At 36.0% G+C, this 18,362-nt stretch overlaps 1 protein-coding gene across 7 annotated transcripts in view; it reads right to left on the bottom strand.

Moving 5' to 3' along the window:
- TBL1XR1 (TBL1X/Y related 1) overlaps positions 1 to 18,362 on the bottom strand; it is a 180,988-nt gene that overhangs the window by 59,717 nt on the left and 102,909 nt on the right. For 2 of the 7 annotated variants that reach the window (XM_078069033.1, XM_078069038.1), the window contains exon 3: positions 13,295 to 13,410. The exons of the other annotated variants lie outside the window; for them this stretch is intronic. The gene's annotated coding sequence lies outside the window, so the exon portion shown is untranslated. The remainder of the gene's footprint in view (positions 1 to 13,294; positions 13,411 to 18,362) is intronic. 7 annotated transcript variants of the gene reach the window in all.

Genomic DNA, 18,362 nt, shown 5'->3' with positions numbered 1-18,362 from the left:
TTTTCCTACAATTGAGTTATTCATCCCCACGCCAACAACTGGACTGTGGCCATGTGACATGCTTTGGCCAATGGAAATTGAGCAGACATGATACATACCACATCCAATCACAATTTTAAAGGTATTACAAGTGTATGCCAGGTCTCCTGCTCTTTTCTCTTGCCACAAGAATGAGCATGTCCTATATACTGGGCCTGCTCTAAGAGCCTGGATCACCAAGTGAGAAGACAGAACAAAGGCACAGCCAACCAACATTATCTACATTTAAGATAAACAGAAAATAAATACTTTTTTAAACTAGTAAAGTTATTTGTAGTCATAAAGAAAACTAATATACTTTAAAGCAATATTTTGACTGCACATAATCCCTAGGGACAAAAAAGAATCACAAAGAAACTTTAAACTGCTTTCAGCAGTCTTCAAAATTTTCAGAAAGAAAAAAATATATACAAATAGAGAAGCAGTAAAAATTGTTTTGTTTTCTCTTCATGATGTAGTGCTATAGAAGCTGGCTACATCTGGAGGACGTAGAGCAATATGCTAGGAAGGTAAGAAGTGAGAAGCTCAATGTGTCACACTGTGCTACAGAACAATTTGTCTTGATGCCAAGTATGTTTTGACCATTTTACTTTTATTATGAAACTCGTATTTGATGGAACTGAATACAAAAAACTAAAATTATTTTACTGTTTATAATACTCTGATATATTTTCAGTAAAATCCATGCAATACAATCAAGCTTTAAAGCCCTATAATTATACACATGAATTAAAATATAACTAGGAACTTGTGATTTGTTTTTCTCTTACTAAAAATATACATTTCCTAGGCCTAAAACCACCTACAAGCAGTTAATGGCAACCTCGTATTAAAAGCACTCTATACTTGGATTATAGTCTCTAAATAAACACTGTCCACTAAAAGGAGTCAAAACTCCCTACAGGAATAGCCAATTTCAAATGGGCTAAAGCAGGAAGACTGGAACACCTTGTCATGCAAGAAAGCAAAGAGACTACCTTGACCACTCCTGTCATGTTGAAAGGATACAGAAATAAAGTGAATTAAACCACCTCAAAAAGAGATTATAAAAATTAAAAATAAAATCCACATGACTGGTCACCTTGAGAGGTTACTAGAGTACCACCAATTCAGTATTCTGAAAATTGGTAACTAAAACATTCAGGCACACACTCTACCTTTCTTGTGCAAGTTCTATTTCAGAGTATCATAATACTTGATTAGGAACAGTAATTTACAGAATTCCAGCCAATCAATGCAAAAACAATGATATAATTAGAAAATAATCATTCCTATCCCTAAGAAAATAATGAATCTAAGCAACGCTTATGAAAGGTGCTAAGCCCAGTGCAACTGTGTAATGGGAGGATGAGGCTAACAACAATTCAATCAACTTGATATCACCATCACTGAAAGTGACACAACCAGATGGTTTATGCCTCATGTGGTATCATGCAAATGGAAGAAAAAAGACTTCATGATCAAAGAACTCAAAGTGAATTTAATCAGGTTTCCAACTACCACTTTACAGAAATACAGGACAAGAGTAAAATATGTTAGTAATACAAGGATGCAGAGCCAAATTCAGAATATAGGAAATTCGACAAGACAAATGAATCACTTTCTCATACCAATATGTGGAAGGGGCTTAAATTTAGCCAACCAAAAGCAGTATGTAGACCTTATTTGGATTCTGACAAAAACCAACCATCTAAAAAGGTCATTTGGGAGACAAAAGAAAAACAAATTTTTTTAAAGACTTTATTTATTTGACAGAGAGAGACACAGTGAGAGGGAACACAAGCAGAGGGAGTGGGAGAGGGAAAGGCAGGCTTCCCGCCCAGCAGGGAGCCCGATGCGGAGCTCAATCCCAAGACCCTGGGATCATGACCGGAGCCAAGGTAGACGCTTAATGACTGAGCCACCCAGGCACCCCGACTAAAGAAAAAATTTAATTCCCTTTACCTCTTCCCGTTTCTCATAAGGCTTGTATCTTTTGTGGACCACAGTACATGAAGTCTAACCTTTTCTCTATCTTAATGGGAAGGGTAGGGGCAACTGTAACAATGAGGGCAGTAAGTATAAGACAATATAATGACTGTTATTTCATACTCCACATGTATCCCAGTAGTCTTCTAATCCTTATTTTGTTTAAAGATTAAGATCCTCATTTGAATATAAAATCCTGTGCTTGACTCTGTTCTGGAAAGTAGCTTCAGAGAAGATGACTTTGAGTTCATCGAGACACAATCAAGGGTTTTCATCAGAAATATATATACCATTTAACATCAAACTGCTGATCAATTTAGTGTTTCCCAAGCACAGGTATTAAACAGCCTTCCTCCTTCAACATAACACAAATGTATACTATGTACTCAAATAAGTAGTTTTTTAAAAAATTTTATTATGTTATGTTAATCACCATACATCGTTAGTTTTTGATGTAGGGTTCCATGATTCACTGTTTGCATATAACACCCAGTGCTCCATTCAATACATGCCCTCTTTAATACCCATCACCAGGCTAACCCAACCTCCCACCCCTCTCCCCTCTAGAACCCTCAGTTTGTTTCAGAGTCCATAGTCTCTCATGGTCCGTCTCCCCCTCCGATTTTCCCCCCTTCATTTTTCCCCTCCTACTATCCTTTTTTTTTTTTTAAACATATAATGTATTACTTGTTTCAGAAGCACAGGTATGTGATTCATCAGTCTTACACAATTCACAGCACTCACCATAGCACATACCCTGCACAGTGTCTATCACCCAGCCACCCCATCCCTCCCACCCCCCACCATTCCAGCAACCCTCAGTTTGTTCCCTGAGATTAAGAATTCCTCGTATCAGTGAGATCATATGATACATGTCTTTCTCTGACTGACTTACTTCGCTCAGCATAATACCCTCTAGTTCCATCCACGGTGTTGCAAATGGCAAGATTTCATTCTTTTTGATGGCTGCATAATATTCCATTGTATATATATATATATATCACATCTTCTTTATCCATTCATCTGTTGTTGGACATCTTGGCTCTTTCCATAGTTTGGCTATTGTGGACACTGCTGCTATAAACATTGAGGTGCACCGTACCCCTTCGGATCTCTACATTTGTATCTTTGGGGTAAATGCCTAGTAGTGCAATGTCTGGGTCATACAGTAGCTCTATTTTCAACTTTCTGAAGAACCTCCATACTATTTTCCAGAGTGGCTGCACCAGCTTGCATTCCCACCAACAGGGTAGGAGGGTTCCCCTTTCTCCGCATACTCACGAACATCTGTCGTTTCCTGACTTGTTAGTTTTAGCCATTCTGACTGGTGTGAGGCGGTATCTCATTGAGGTTCTGATTTGGATTTCCCTGATGCTGAGCGATGTTGAACACTTTTTCATGTGTCTGTTGGCCATTTGGATGTCTTCTTTGGAAAAATGTCTGTTCATGTCTTCTGCCCATTTCTTGATTGGATCATTTGTTCTTTGGGTGTTGAGTTTAAGAAGTTCTTTATAGATTTTGGATACTAGCCCTTTATCTGATATGTCATTTGCAAATATCTTCTCCCATTCTGTCGGTTGTCTTTTGGTTTTGTTCACTGTTTCCTTTGCTGTGCAAAAGCTTTTTATCTTGATAAAGTCCCAATAGTTTATTTTTGCCCTTGCTTCCCTCGCCTTTGCAGATGCTTCTTCTTCTAGGAAGAAGTTGCTGCGGCTGAGGTTGAAGAGGATGCTGCCTGTGTTCTCCTTTAGGATATTGATGGACTCCCGTCTCACATTTAGGTCTTTCAACCATTTTGAGTCTATCTTTGTGTGTGGTGTAAGGAAATGGTCCAGTTTCATTCTTCTGCATGTGGCTGTCCAATTTTCCCAACACCATTTGTTGAAGAGACTGTCTTTTTTCCATTGGACATTCTTTCCTGCTTTGTCGAAGATGAGTTGACCATAGAGTTGAGGGTCCATTTCTGGGCTCTCTATTCTGTTCCACTGATCTATGTGTCTGTTTTTGTACCAGTACCATACTGTCTTGATGATGACAGCTTTGTAATAGAGCCTGAAGTCTGGAATTGTGATGCTGCCAGCTTTGCTTTTCTTTTTCAACATTCTTCTGGCTATTCGGGGTCTTTTCTGGTTCCATACACATTTTAGGATTATTTGTTCGATTTCTTTGAAAAAAGTGGATGGTATTTTGATAGGGATTGCAATAAATGTGTAGATTGCTCTAGGTAGCATTGACATCTTCACAATATTTGTTCTTCCAATCCATGAGCATGGAACATTTTTCCATTTCTTTGTGTCTTCCTCAATTTCTTTCATGAGTATTTTATAGTTTTCTGAGTACAGATTCTTTGCCTCTTTGGTTAGATTTATTCCTAGGTAACTTATGGTTTTGGGTGCAATTGTAAATGGGGTCGAATCCTTAATTTCTCTTTCTTCTGTCTTGTTGTTGGTGTATAGAAATGCCACGGATTTCTGTGCATTGATTTTATATCCTGCCACTTTACTGAATTCCTGTTATGAGTTCTTGCAGTCTTGGGGTGGAGTCTTTTGGGTTTTCCACATAAAGGATCATGTCATCTGCAAAAAGTGAGGGTTTGACTTCTTCTTTGCCGATTCGGATGCCTTTTATTTCTTTTTATTGTCTGACTGCTGTGGCTAGGGCTTCTAGTAATATGTTGAATAGCAGTGGTGATAGTGGACATCCCTGCCGTGTTCCTGACCTTAGGGGGAAAGCTCTCAGTTTTCCCCCATTGAGAATGATATTCACTGTGGGTTTTTCATAGATGGCTTTTTGATATTGAGGTATGTACCCTCTATCCCTATACTCTGAAGAGTTTTAATCAAGAAAGGATGCTGTACTTTGTCAAATGCCTTTTCTGCATCTATTGAAAGGATCATATGGTTCTTTTATTAATGTATTGTATCACACTGATTGATTTGCAGATGCTGAACCAACCTTGCAGCCCAGGAATAAATCCCACCTGGTCGTGGTGAATAATCCCTTTAACATACTGTTGGATCCTATTGGCTAGTATTTTGGTGAGAATTTTTGCATCCATGTTCATCAGGGATATTGGTCTGTAATTCTCCTTTTTGATGGGGTCTTTGTCTGATTTTGGGATCAAGGTAATGCTGGCTTCATAAAATGAGTTTGGAAGTTTTCCTTCCATTTCTAATTTTTGGAAGAGTTTCAGAAGAATAGGTATTAATTCTTCTTTAAATGTTTAGTAGAATTCCCCTGGGAAGCCATCTGGCCCTGGGCTCTTGTTTGTTGGGATATTTTTGATTACTGTTTCAATTTCCTTAGTGGTTACGGTTCTGTTCAGGTTTTCTATTTCTTCCTGGTTCAGTTTTGGTAGTTTATACATCTCTAGGAATGCATCCACTCCTTCCAGGTTATCTAATTTGCTGGCATATAGTTGCTCATAATATGTTCTTATAATTTTATTTCTTTGGTGTTGGTTGTGATCTCTCCTCTTTCATCATTCATGATTTTATTTATTTGGGTCATTTCTCTTTTCTTTTTGATAGGTCTGGCAGGGGTTTATCAATCTTATTAATTCTTTCAAAGAACCAGCTCCTAGTTTCGTTGATCTGTTCTACTGTTCTTTTGGTTTCTACTTCATTGATTTCTGCTCTGATCTTTACTATTTCTCTTCTCCTGCTGGGTTTAGGCTTTATTTGCTGTTCTCCAGCTCCTTTAGGTGGAGGGTTAGGTTGTGTATTTGAGAACTTGTTTCTTGAGAAAGGCTTGTATTGCTATATAGTTTCCTCTTAGGACCGCCTTTGCTGCATCCCAAAGATTTTGAACAGTTGTGTTTTCATTTTCATTTGTTTCCATGAATTTTTTTAATTCTTCTTTAAATTTCCTGGTTGACCCATTCATTCTTTAATAGGATGCTCTTTGGCCACCATGTATTTGAGTTCCTTCCGACTTTCCTCTTGTGATTGAGTTCTAGTTTCAAAGCATTGGGGTCTGAAAATATGCAGGGAATGATCCCAATCTTTTGGTACTGGTTGAGACTGATTTGTGACCTAGGATGTGATCTATTCTGGAGAATGTTCCATGGGCACTAGAGAAGAATGTGTTTTCTGTTGCTTTGGGATGGAATGTTCTGAATATATCTGTGAAGTCCATTTGGTCCAGTGTGTCATTTAAAGTCTTAATTTCCTTGTTGATCTTTTGCTTAGATGATCTGTCCATTTCAGGGAGGTGGGTGTTAAAGTCCCCTACTATCATTGTATTGTTCTTGATGTGTTTTTTTGCTTTTGTTATTAATTGGCTTATATAATTGGCTGCTCCCATGTTAAGGACATAGATATTTACAATTGTTAGATCTTCTTGTTGGATAGACCTTGTAAGTAGGATATAGTGCCCTTCCTCATCTCTTACTATAGTTTTTGGTTTAAAATCTAATTTGTCTGATATAAGGATTGCCACCCCAGCTTTCTTTTGATGTCCATTAGCATGGTAAATGGTTTTCCACCCCCTCACTTTCAATTTGCGGTGTTGCGTCTAAAATGAGTCTCTTGCAGACAGCATATCGATGGGTCTTGTTTTTTTATCCAATCTGATACCTTGTGTCTTTTGATTGGGGTATTTAGCCCATTCACATTCAGGGTAACTATCGAAAGATACGAATTCAGTGCCATTGTATTGCCTGTAAGGGGACTGTTACTGTATATTGTCTGTGTTCCTTTCTGGTCTATGTTACTTTTAGGCTGTCTCTTTGCTTAGAGGGCCCCTTTCAATATTTCTTGTAGGGCTAGTTTCATAACACAAATATATAGTATGTGCTCAAATAAGTAGTTTTAAAGAAACAAAATTCTAAGGCCGTGCAAGGAGAGTGAGTGTTTTTCTCCTCTGCTCTCAACCTCACTTGTTTCTTGGAAAGGGAAAACATTTAAAGAGAAAAGAGGAAAGCATCTACACCTGTAGACAGCAACTTCAGAATCAGTTTGATTTACTCCAAAAATATTAAGAAATAAGTAGTAAAGCTTTCTTATTAGAACAGCAAAACCCCTTGATTACCACATGGTAATCAGATATTTAACCTTTGTTTTTTATCTCAATTGTGTAACTAACCCCCCCCCCCCCCGCAACACACACAATTTTCTCGCACAGTTCTCTAAAACAAAGAAAGGAAAAAGAAATATTCTTTCAAAAATATATGAAGTTCTGCTTGGGCCACTGATCTCAAGAACAGCTGACCTCAATTAAAATAGCTAATGTTATAATAAGAGTTACTGTTATAATAAGAATGTTATATATAAAATGTTATAGTGAAAATGAATACATATTAAATTAGAACCAGTAAGCATTTGAATCACTATGTTGTACAAGTGAAACTAATGTAACAATGTGTGCCAACTATACAATTTAAAAAAAAAAAAGAAAAAAGAATTTGAATTGAATTATATATATTTTTAAGACTAAAACTGTTCCCACAAGTCACACCTATTTTCACTCTACTACAAGGTGTCTCAGCACTTCATAGGTGCTCTACTTACCTAAAAGCTCAAAATGTAAATTATAGTAAGTATACAAATCAGGAGGAAAGTAGTATTTTTGGGGGTCTGCTGATATAAAATTAACTGCTAACTGATATAACCTATAAAGAATCACAGGCGTTAGAGCTGAGTGGAACAAGAGAATTTTTCCCTTCCTGTTGTAGGTTGTCCAGATTAATGAAAATATCAAAGCAATTACATGTAAATAATCACTGTCTTCTTAAAAAAAAAAAAAAAAAAACCTGATTTAAAAGACTAAAAGGGATGGCTATAGCACCAGGTATGAACATTATGGAAAACTGAACCCACTGCAATAGGGCCTATGCAAAACAGATGAATACAAAGCATCTGCTATCATTTCCAAAACGTCTATAGAGATTTGGATTAGGAGAGGAAGAGCAAGAAGATGAAACAAAGACCTCCACCTGTCTAGTCTGTGTCTGGTTACCTGATCAGATGTCACTGGATTATCTTATAAAAAATTTTAATCTATTCATGGCCAGCAGGTAGGAGTATGAAATTATTTCCCTTTCATCTGGTTCTGTGTTTTAAAAAAGCATTCTGCGCTGAAACTCAAGACTGCTAGAAACTAAGAAACTAAAAGAATGTTCCTTTTTTCCATTATGTAGTGGAAATGAGTTCACCTTTTTCTTGTCCCTGCTTATATTATTAGTGGTAAAGGAAACTGAGGGCAATACTTAAACAAAGAAAAGTAGTCAGAGATAACAGCAACAAATGAGAGCATTCATTTCAAAATTGTTTTTTGTTGATATAGATCACTACTCTAAAGAAAAAATAAACACTGGATCATACAATGTGTGGTATAGACGAGATTTTTCAAACACTGGTGACTCAACACTCTGTGAATGACAACTTACGCTCATTAAAAAAAAAAAAATGCAAGCTACAGGACAGCAGATACTTGATCCTTGTTATTCACTACTATACTTGTGCCTGGAATATAGCCCGATTCACAAAAGGCGCTCAATTATTATTTGTTGCGAACAGTGAATAAAGCTCTTTCTTTCTACTAGTCAGTAGTGTTTTAAAAGATGAGAAAGATAATCTTCAATGACATTCAATGTTCCTTCTCATCCGTTCCTAATTTGATCTCCATTACCTGCACAATTTTGATAACTTGTATCTCCATTTCATTTTGGCCAAACCCTGAATATGAAAAAAGAAAAAGGCCCACCACACTCATTTCTAGCCAACCAGTGGTCCTTGCTTAGTATGGTATATCAAATTCACCTTTGGCAGCTTTTTCAAAGTAAGGTCATAAACTTCATGACAACCCTGAAGACTCTTAAGTTTCAGCAAGTCAGAGGTACAGCCCACGCATGTATATTTTAACAACTTTCTCAGGTCATGTAAACCATGACTTGTGCATCATGCCACAAAATTCAAAAACTTCGCTATCTTTGAATCTTGTAACTAGAACACACACACACACACACCTACCTCTCTTTTACTGTAAACTCCTTAAATCTTTGATCTACTCAGTTTCTAATCAAACAGGTTTTCATGGTCATCTCAAATTACTCATACTTCTCAGTATCCTTCAATCTGTCATCACACCTCCTGACCGTATCTATTTTCCCTCCATTTTGATGCAAATCTACTGATCTGACATTTCAACAACAAATGCTCTAATCCTGACATTCAGCTCAAATAGTCTTGCTAATTCCCACTCAAGCCCTGTCACTTATGTAAACCCCAAACCATAATGGTATCTAACATCATTTTGCCCCTCTGAGCCATTTGGAAATCATTTTATTATGTCTTTAACTTCCTTATCAAATTTTCCATCATGGATTTTAAAAAAAATTTAACTTCCCTCAAAGAACCCGTCTCACCAAAAGCCCCTCAATCTCAGGTGACTTCACTTCTTTGGTAAAAGTTTAGTGCTTCCTTGACTTTTTGTTTACTTCAAAATCCTTATTTACTTTCTGAAGAAGTAAAAAAAAGAAAAGAGAAAAAAACTGTACCATAGAATCTGTTGGGTCTTCTATGATATACTACCATATAATGAGAAAAATTACTAGCCTTTCTTTAGGGAATTTAATACAGAGGCTAACAAAAACAACAGCTTTTCTCTGGTCCAATAATAAGCACCTTTAAATACAGACAAGAAAGTAAATATTCCATTTACAAGAGCAAAAAAAACTATCAAATATTTACTAAATTTGTATGACTAAACGTAGTACTCTATTGAAAGACACAAAGATCTGAGCAAAGGAAAAGAATGGATTGGTCTTGTACTTGTGTTGCAACATGTGACCATCCACCTGAAAGGAAACGAAAGTGGGCACACGTGTTTTACAACAGACAAAATAAATTCCAGACAGATTTAATACTTGGGTATTTTAAATAAATGCGTGTGTGCATGTATCTATACACACATACTTCACGTACACATCTTAACAAAACACTGACACTACATGTCTAATATAGAGAGCAGAAAAAATCCTTTTAACCGAACTAGAAACTCAAAAGCTATACAAGCAAAGATAGTTGTATCTGAGTACATAAAGACTTGCTAGTTTATCAAGGAAATACATATCAAAGTGGTAAGGAGTAAAATTACTCTCACTAAAATTGGTAAATATTTAAAAGATCTAGAATGCCTATTTCAGACAGAAATGTGGAGAAAGGTTATTGCCCTGTATTTCAAGCGAAGATGTGAAAAAGCCTTTTGAAAAACAATTTGTCAACCTCTATTACAAGTAAGATTAGACTGAATCATAAGAATTTGATATTTTTTTGTTGTTGTTAAAATGGTCAGTCAACAAATACACACACCCTATAACCTAGAGAAATAAAACATAAGTTCCTAAGGATATTTATTTTAGGAACACTGTTTAGTGGGGAAAAAAGGAAAAACAAAGAAATAAAGTAAATGTTCATTAAAAGAGGCGTACCAAAATAAGACTGTAGAATATATATTCATAATTTCATGTATTACACAATCATTAAAAATAATAAACTGTTGGGGGGGGACAAAAGGAAAGAGTTTCATCTCATGTACAAAATGTAAATAATCACATTTACACATTTAAGTATAATGTATAAAAGAAAAATGTTTGTAAAATTATTTTTGTTATTGTTAAAGTTCTACTTTTGACCTTTTGAACTTAAAACACTTTATTAATCACCGTCAAATTCAATGGGTTTTCATACTCCTTAATCTCCACTCCTGACCATTTTTCAGCATTTAAGAAGAAAATCAGAACAGTCTTTGAATTTCTAACAGTTGGCTTCCTGACTCTGCCCTCTCTCCTCTCTTGAACTGATTTTTCTTCCTGCCCTAACATATGTACAGCTGACTTCTTTTTAGCCTTCTGATATTGTCTTCTGTCCCAACTAATGATCTCAAACACTCTAAAGAATGAGAAAACCACCATCTTTCCTATTATGTGCCACTCCACACATCCCGATCTTTCCCACTCAAGGAATCCAATTCCAGCTGACTGACGCATACATCTATTTCTACGCCTTTTCGGAATCTCAGAATTCAGTATTACCTGAGGCAACTTATGTCCTATACTCCCAAATTTGTTTCTCCTCTTGCCCATAACTATCACTGATTCTACCATTCACCACACATGAAACTTGATTCTACCATTCGCCACACTTGAAACTTTAGTATCATGTTGGATTAACTTCCTATCTCAGCTCTTACCTGCAGCTTTAGAGAGTCTGTCTCCTATTACCTGTACAGCACCACTTTCAGCAATGCCTTTCTTTCCACAGTACCTGCCACCTGTATTACTACATTAGCCTCAGAGTCTCCTAGGTCTCTTCCTATTATCTTCTGACACCAAGGCATAAAACATAACTGATTATATCATATATATTTACTGCTACTTAATAACTTCCACATTTCACTCCAAAGGGATTAGCCAGGCACTTAAGTTCCCCACTCTATGATCTCAAAGTATCTAGCCATACAATATCTTTTGAATCTACTCTACCCATCAGGTACATATATTCAGGTCTATCATTCTAAAACCCCTGCTTTTTATTTAGCTCTTTGTTCCAACTATAAGTGCTGAAATTCTTCTATTCTTCAAATGTCATCTCCTTATGAAGCCTATTCAAATACCAACATCACAGTTGGGTTTTGGGGGGTTTTTTTTCCCTCTTCTGAAAACTGGGCAGTAGCAAAAGATTATCAGACTAGAAATCAGAATGTTGATGGCTTCTTTCAAATGCTACTGCTTTTGACATCTGGATATTAAATCAAGCTCCTGAGCCCCAGTTTCTTGTTCTGTAATATAGAAATAAAATTAACCTACACACCTCACAGGTAGGTAGGAATGTATGTAAGACCATTATAATTTAATGCTAATGCTGTCGTCATATCACCTCTTATTACGTATATTTGTTTTTAATATTTAAAAGACAGTCTACACTTTACATCTAGCACCCAACACAGAGTAGCTATTCAAATGTATTTAAAAAAAAAAAAACTTCATGTTATAAAATACAGCACTCCCATTCCAGCATGAGAAATATAATCCACGCACAATTTATATATACTTACACACGGATTAAAAAAAAAAAATCCACAACCCTTCTCCCCACACGTAGGTTTTCAATAAAACTATTGTCACATGACATTTCTGGACCTCTGATTTAGTTCACCTGAAACCCAATTAGTTATCTGGCAGGTGGGTAGGGACCCTTTAAAATGGCTGATAAATAACTAAATAGTCGAAGAACTCCAAAAACTTTACAATATGTAATATGTAAGTGATACAAAGTATCTGTGTGAGGTGACTGTGATGGTGGTATGCTGTCCAATCCAACAAATTTATCCAGCATTCATAGTTGAGCATTAGTGTTTTAGTTTACCTTAAAATTGTGAATGTTGACATCATGGTTATTTCAGTGACATAAGACAACAGATTAAAAAAATGACTATACAAGAAAAACATGTTAATTTTCATTAAGCTGAAAGATTTTTTTTTTCCTACTCTTTCACAAAAGCAAAATTAATGATGGACAGTGTTCATAAAAATTCAAAATAAAATGGAAAGGGGAGTAGAAATGACACGTTAGTCTTATAGAAACCTATAAATCATATACTATATACTATGAGAACCTGAAAGTCCTTGAGTTACCCTGAAAACCATGTTATATCTTAGAGCACGTAATATCTTATACCAGAAAACAAGAAAACTACCTAAAATTAGTAGGGTCTTGTCTGAAGGACACAAGAACCAATGTGAACAAGCACTCACTAGCCAGAAATGGGAGAATCTGAACATCAATACAAAAAATAGCTCAAAAGTCTAAAACACAAATATGCTTATTTCAATCCATGAGTTCACAGGATAAGCCACTGTTATCACAATTATGTCACACCACTGGCTAAGATTTCTTGGCATTTTATTACTTCACAAAAAAACTGCTCTCCTATCTAGTATCACATCTGCTCTTAGACGTCACATCCACACTCTTGTACATACCTGCAATTCATTTTTTAAATCTAAATTTAAAACTCTACAAAACCATCTGGTCCTATACTTTACCCTACTGCTGCTACAGTAAGGCTTCAGCCTTCCTAAGAGTCTGACTCTTTTAAAAAATAATGGCTGAATGCCAAGAACAAGCAGCACCAAAATAAAGTCACAAGCAACTGGGCTATATTATGGCTTAAGGTAAGTATGGGTAAAAAAAAGGAGAGAATGAGTTAGACAGGAATGATGAACAGCAGTTGATGAGTATCAAATCACTTTGTGTGTTCATTTAAAAAAAAAAAAAAAGCTCACCCTGTATGTGATGTTGCTGAGTTCCATAAACAAACATCAGGCAGCATGATGTAATAGAAAGAGTCCTGGACTGAGTGAGGGGACCTCTGTTCTAGTCCAAGGCCTCAGTTCCTCATCTGTAAAATGAGGGTGCTGAATTAGATCTCTGAGAGGGCTCCTCTAGTTTTAACATTGAGGGAGTCTATGGACAAATTCAAGAAGAAGCAATAAAATGTAGGACTTTTGTTAACAGTGAAGTTTAACTGTTAACATTGGAAACAGTGGGTGGGAACAGAGATGAAAACAATGTTCATAAAATTTTGAACTTCAAAGAGCAATTACTTTATAATTTTCAACTGCTAAAAAGGTTTTCACAATATACCAGCCTTAGTAGCATTATGAGATTAGTAATGAGGGACCAAATTATGACCTGAAAAACCCTATTCACCTTTGGCCAGCCAGACTGCCCAAGTAAATCTAGAAAAATACTGCAGAAACACCTTTGGGCTAACAATTACATTAAGTGATAAAGTGCCTCACAAGTGTCCCCAATTAAGTAACTGAATAAAAAGTAAAATGACAAGAAAAATGATTAGAGTAAATTAAACAATTATTTAATTTTAACATGCAATAAAATAATTATGCTTGTGATATCCTTTTTTTGTTAATATTTTCCCTATGCATAATTTTTTTTTTTTTTTCTGGTTAGCTCTCAAAATAGAACCTGGCTTCTCCTCCTGACAGAGCTAATTGAAATAATTCTTTTCCCAATGACACTCAGAAACATTTAAAAAGTGTTAAGTTCTCTACACTGAAAGAAATCAAGCTCCTACTAGTAACAACAGAAAGGCTCTGGTGCCTCAAAAAATTGGTGGTTGCCTAACTGCAATTACCTAAATAACATTAATTGCCTGGTCCGAGTAAATCCTTCAGGGTCTAATAAACTGAATACTACGTTTTAAGTTCCTACATCAGCTGACATTCCACTATTTATTTATCCCTTATGCTGATGCCACAGTTCTTACCTGGCAGACTTAAAACTCCAGGGATGTAAGAACCAATAAACCTATCTCTACAATCAAGAATCTGTCAGAAATCTACTCTTTTAAAGAATGTAATCTGTACCTTTTAAAGGATGTAAAGATACAATGAAACATTCAGTGAAAAAAAAAAACTTTAAAAAAAAACCTTGTTTTTTAAAGCTTGTTTTATGCAAATTACCTAAAGTGATTATAAAATAACTTGGCATACAAGCAATTCCATTAATGATTCATTTGAGCATTTCACCTTGGCAATATATTGCCTAATAAGTTATTCAGAATCACTAATAAAATTCTCTCTGGTTGGTAGAAACAACGGCAAAAATAAAGCAGTCTTGATGGTAATGAAATTTGTTCTTGGCTAGTCTTAAAATGGTTGTGATATCCATGTATCTTTGAGATAAAAAAAAAAATCTGTGAAACAAAATTTTCCTTTACAATGAATTTATTTTCCATTTTAATTTAGGTATTTTGATTTACAATCCTAATGAGCTGATTAAAATACCTTACACTTAATGGTAAACAACAGAAATCAGGATGGATACGCAAAGCATACTTTAGGGCTCTATTTTGAGCATGAGCTGTTTTCAGCAATTTTCTCCATCTACCTTACCACCCCCTCCATGACTTTTTCAGAGAGACTTAAACACTTAGCTTATTTACTGACAAGAATACTATTAATGATAAAATACTATATTTTAGCCAGTATTATACAAATATGAACTAGCTCCTGCAAAAATTCAGGACTGAACTACTGTCTTGGGTAAATATGCTCCTCTAGGAAGGGTTGGCACCAAGATCAGCAGCAGCTAAAGGAGAATTTGAAATTTAAATAACTAGTTGGTATGTTGCATGAAGCCCACTGATTGTTCCTAACTAAATTTCAATTTGTAGAACATAAACACATCTGTAATTCTTTCCACCACTTATAGAAGTCATCACATGGTATAATTTGCTCAAAGACCAAAATATCTCATTTAGTTATCAATAATATAGAATCCTTGGAACAATGTAAATGGCTATACCTGGGCACAACATAGCAGCACAAGTGCTTTGAAAAAGTTATAGTACCTAGAAATGGCAATTCTTTTTATTACTGCAATACAAACTGGAGATAAAAAAGACAAAAGACCAAAAATAAGTAAAACTCAGACTATTTTGGTTACTAAGAAAATATGAAGCCCTTATAACATCATACAATTTCATGTAACTTTTTATTTTCTAAAATATATTTAATAACTGCTTAGTTTTGTTGGAAATTCTTGTTTCAGGACTGGGGAAGAAATAACTGCCAATAAAAAAGAAACTGAGTTGATCAAATTAATGGCTAAAAATCTCACATCTCATTATTACAATTTGTAATTAATAATTTGTAATTATTTTAATACTAATGTTTTACTTTTCTCTCATCCTCACCTACTTACAGTTTATTCTGATATATACATTTTAAAACTCTAGCCTATCAGAACAGATTTCCTAAGGGTAAATAAGGATAGGAAATGAATCAGTATTTTGTAAATGTTATACTTAATATGGGGTATTATATTTTAACGGCATTACACTTGTCTCTCAAAAATGTTATAAAAGAACCACAAAATTCTGGAACAATGATCATTTGCCTTTTAACCCAACAAGTCATTAACATACTATTACCATAATACAGATTTTTAGAAACAAATTTTAATTTAATCTGGCTAACAATTCTAGTATAAAAATCATGCAGCTTTCCTCTTTCGATAAATGAATACAACATACTTAAAAAAAAAATGTGTCCTAAGCCAAAATTCATAAATGACAACTGGCCATATTAAAAAATGGAAAGAGAATCTAATAATTGCCTATAATAGTATTTTCAAAAACTTGTTCAAAATAAGCAACCCAAGGGATTCCATCTCACATTAATCATACTTGACTCCAAGCATACTCTAATTACGTTTGCATCCCCTCAGAATTTATGTATTATAAATGATCATAATGAGCCTTTGCTATATCACTTTGAAGTAATCAAGTTATTTGTATGGGTATGTTTTGTCTTCTCACTTTTATTGTTCATTTTTATTTCTGTATCTTTCTGCATCCTATAAAGTTCAGAGCTCAGTGTACAGGCACAAAAAATGCCACTCATAAATCTTTTAAAGTATTTTCAAATTTAAAAAAGTATCAATTTTGATTATATCTACTAGTAACAACCTACTAACAAACAGGAAACTGATTTAGAAAAATTCTACCTACTAGTATTTTTGTAACATTTTATTGTGAAAATTTTCATACATACAGAAAACATTTTAAAAACTGTACAGAAAGTATTCACATGGCCACCACTAGGATTTAGAATTAACATTTCCTTCTATTTGTCTTACCATTCTCCCAACTGATCTTAACTTCTGAAGTATTTCAAAATGAGCTGCAGATCCATACACTTTCCCCATATACACTTCAGCTTCTGTTACTAATTACAATGATGTACTTAATACAGTGTTTCAAAGAAAAAATTTACATAAAATACAATGGATAGATATTAGGCTTACCACTCAATGATATACTCAAGTAACCCAAAAACCTAACAGGACACAGGGTATTACCATCACCCTAGAAAGTTCTCATATGCCCATTCCCACTTAATCCTTGTCCCCAACACCCATGCATCCATTTTTCTAAGCCCTGCCAACCACTTGTTTTTTAACCATTAGTTTTGCCTGCCCCACCCCGACACACAACAGGTAAATTTGCCTGTTTTTTTTTTTTTTTTTTTAAAGATTTTATTTATTTGACAGAGAGAGACACAGCAAGAGAAGGAACACAAGCAGCAGGGGTGGGAGAGGGAGAAGCAGGCTTCCTGCCGAGCAAGGAGCCCGATGCAGGGCTCGATCCCAGGACCCTGGGACCATGACCTGAGCCGAAGGCAGACGCTTGACTGAGTCATCCAGGCGCCCTAAGTTTGCCTGTTTTTAGGACATCATAGAAACGGAATCATCATTCTGCCCCAGTTTTTTTTTTTTAAAAGATTTTATTTATTTATTTATTTGAGAGAGCGAGAATGAGAGAGAGAGTACATGAGAGGGAGGAGGGGCAGAGGGAGAAGCAGACTCCCCACTGAGCAGGGAGCCTGATGCGGGACTCGATCCCAGGACTCCAGGGTCATGACCTGAGCCGAAGGCAGTCACTGAACCAACTGAGCCACCCAGGCGCCCCATTCTGCCCCAGTTTTACGCAAGCCTATGTTCACTCAGCATTCTGTTTCAGAACTTACTCCAAGTTGCTGCAGGTATCAAGACTTTGTTCCTCTCTACTGCTCAGCAGTACTGTGTTGTATGTACACAGCAGTTTATCTATCTTCTTGTTGACAGACATCTGAACTGTTTCCAGTGTAGGGGTCAGCCACATATTTGGCAGAGTTTCTACACAGAATCTGGTATTCCACCACTGTGGTTCTTTCTTTTCCAGGATCTCTTCCCTCTTCCTCCTGCTGGACTCTCATCACTCTACAGCGGCTGTGGTATTTCTGAATTTGATCTGATTCCTCAAGCCAGTAAGACTGCAAACAAGCCAAGAGGAGCCTGCCTGAAGCAAACACCAGCAAGAGGAGAAGCTCACCCAAGGGCCATTTCCTTTTAAGAAACCACTTCAAGTCCAGTTCCTACTTGTTTCTGTTTGCTCTACAGTGTCCCCCATGTTTTTCCACATATTGTCCAGGGGCTGTACTCACAATCTGTGGGATGATTTGACCAGGAGGAGCCACTATTTCATTCTTAAAATTATAACTCCCTATTTTTCCACTTCAAAAAAAACTATAATCAACAAATCTCTTTGTGGGGTTTTTTTCCCCCCTCCTCAAGAGCTTGACTGATGTAGTCCCTTTCGATCCAAAGAGTCAAGCTAAACCAAGAGAAGGCCTTTGGGAGTGGGAGATGATGACAGCTGAAGGAGGGAATACTGTAATTCTGTCCAGTCCCAAAGGCATCCCAAGACATGTACGCAGAACACACCCAAAGAAGCCAAGGTTTTGAGACCCTTTGACATAAGCCACTCTTCGGGTCCCACACTAATCC

The sequence above is a fragment of the Halichoerus grypus genome, chromosome 1 (genome assembly GCF_964656455.1).
Source record: "Halichoerus grypus chromosome 1, mHalGry1.hap1.1, whole genome shotgun sequence".
In the NCBI taxonomy this organism is placed as follows: domain Eukaryota; kingdom Metazoa; phylum Chordata; class Mammalia; order Carnivora; family Phocidae; genus Halichoerus; species Halichoerus grypus.
Note: the sequence above shows the minus strand (reverse complement) of the source record. Positions and strands in the feature narration are given on the sequence as shown.